The 2,500-nt window shown below is 34.5% G+C and overlaps 1 protein-coding gene across 1 annotated transcript in view; it reads right to left on the bottom strand.

Moving 5' to 3' along the window:
- LOC135095658 (uncharacterized) overlaps window positions 1–2,500 on the bottom strand; it is a 54,937-nt gene that overhangs the window by 24,918 nt on the left and 27,519 nt on the right. The gene's annotated exons all lie outside the window — the stretch shown is intronic.

Consider the following 2,500-nt stretch of genomic DNA (forward strand, 5'->3'; position numbering starts at 1 on the left):
TCCCAAATGTTGCTTTTTGTTCCTTCTTTGTGTTCCATTGTGTCCCTTCTAACCTTCTTTCTGTTCACTGAGTCTTGTTCGCCCTTTGTGTTCCCTCGTGGTGGTCTCCCTTCCTTTGTGTTCCCCAGTGTTGCCATCCTGCGCCAGCCACCCGCTACTGGTTCACGCGCATCGATCACCGCCCTCCCCCGCCCGCCGGTAGTGGACTCGCCCGCCCAGTGCCCGCCTCTGATTGGTCCATACTTTGTTATTGTTGGAAGTGCTAGGTTACTGCCCCTCTCTCTCTCTCTCTCTCTCTCTCTCTCTCTCTCTCTCTCTCTCTCTCTGATATTTTTTTTATTTTCTTTTATTTTCTTTTTTTTAATAACGTTCTGTGTATTTTTCTTGTTATTTTCTTCCTTTTTTATTTTCTTTTTTCGATTTGTTTTCTTTTTTCCGTCTAATTCAATTATTGCGTGTTTTCTCTTTTCTTTTCCTTTTTTTCAATTTGCTGTCTTGTTTTGTACGTCTCTCTCTCTCTCTCTCTCTCTCTCTCTCTCTCTCTCTCTCTCTCTCTCTCTCTCTCTCTCTCTCTCCGCAATTAACTCTTTTCTCTCTCTTTTTGAAGCAAGCTCCCTCCCTCTGTGTGTTTGTGTGATCTCTCTCTCTCTCTCTCTCTCTCTCTCTCTCTCTCTCTCTCTCTCTCTCTCTCTCTCTCTCTACGGTAAAATATGTACGTATTTCACTAACAAAACCCACAATCAAGAGAGAGAGAGAGAGAGAGAGAGAGAGAGAGAGAGAGAGAGAGAGAGAGAGAGAGAGAGAGAGAGAGAGAGAGAGAGAGAGAGAGAGAGAGAGACTTTGTAGTTTTGTTTGTTTATGTCTGTTCGTGGTAATGGTGGTGGTGGTGGTGGTGGTGGTGGTGGTGGTGGTGGTGGCGGTGGTGGTGGTGGCGGTGGTGGTGGTGGCGGTGGTGGTGGTGGTGGTGGTGGCGGCAGTCAGCACCAGGCACATCATCTTTAACATATTTGCAACGAAATTGAAATGAAGTGTTGCCGCTATGTATTAAATTCAAAATTATTCCCACTGCCACCACCACCACCACCACCACCACCACCACCACCACCATCATCACAATTTTTTTTCTATTTTTTTTATTTATTTATCTATTTTTTATTTATTTTCTTTTATTTCTTATTTTATCTTATTTTCTTTTATATTTTCATCATCATTACTATCATCACATTTTCTTTTATTTTTTTTTTCGTTTTCTTTATCTTATTGTTTTCTCTTTCCTTTTTTATATATATATTTTCTTCACTATCACCATCTTCACTATTCTTATTTTTGTTTATTTTTTTATTTTCATCATCAGAATCACCGTAACATTTTTTTTTTCCTTTTCTTCAAATTTTTTTTATTTATTTAATTACCAACACCTGTTTTATTTATTTTTCATTATGTTTTATTTATTTATCTATTTTTTTTATTGTCTCCATGACCACCACCACCACAACCTCTATAACTTTCGTTCCTTTAATGTTATTCTTTTATTTTCATCATCACTTCCACCACCACCACCACCACCACCACCATTAAATTCATATAATTTCATTTATCCTTATTTATTACCTCTTCATCTTCATCATCACCTTTCTTTAATTATTATTTTCTTTTTATTTTCCTTTATTTATTTATTTTTTTATCGCGAACCGTCACCACGCGAAGTAAGTCTTATGAAAGCGCGGGAAATTTGAATGTGTCCGCCATATTGGATCAAAGTTCTTCAATATAATTTGGAGCGTTTTTTTTTTTTTTTTTTCAGTTCTCAAGTTTATTTTATAACTCTTTTTTTTTTACAAGTTTCAGGTTTTAAAAATTTGATAATGTTTTTTTCTTATTCTTGATCTTGTTCTTGATCTTGTTCTTGATCTTGTCCTCGATCTTGTGCTTGATCTTGTTCTCGATCTTATTATTTTTAAGAGATTTTAATATATTCCCCTTTATTTATTTATTTATCTAACACAATAATAATTTACGCAGTGTTCTCTTCGTTTTCTTCTTTCCTGCTACTACTACTACTACTACTACTATTATCTTTGTCACGTGTATTAATTAAGCTGAGTTCATCTCTAATTAAATTATCAATAAAAAAAATAACATAATTATCATCATTCCTCGTGCTCACTAAATCCATTTCAAGCTGAAGGATTACTCATTATTATTATTATTATTATTATTATTATTATTATTATTATTATTATTATTATTATCATTATTATTATTACAGGAAGTCGAACAAGAACAACAACAACAACAACAACAACAACAACAACAACAACAACAACAACAACTACAACTACTACTAATATTATATCTTATCTGCTGTTTTCTGTTAATTTAATGGTAGTAGTAGTAGTAGTAGTAGTAGTAGTAGTAGTAGTAGTAGTAGTAGTAGTAGTAGTAGTAGTAGTAGTAGTAGTAGTACATTAAAAACATTACAACAACTAGAATTACTACC

Source organism: Scylla paramamosain, unplaced genomic scaffold (genome assembly GCF_035594125.1).
Source record: "Scylla paramamosain isolate STU-SP2022 unplaced genomic scaffold, ASM3559412v1 Contig1, whole genome shotgun sequence".
NCBI lineage: Eukaryota > Metazoa > Arthropoda > Malacostraca > Decapoda > Portunidae > Scylla > Scylla paramamosain.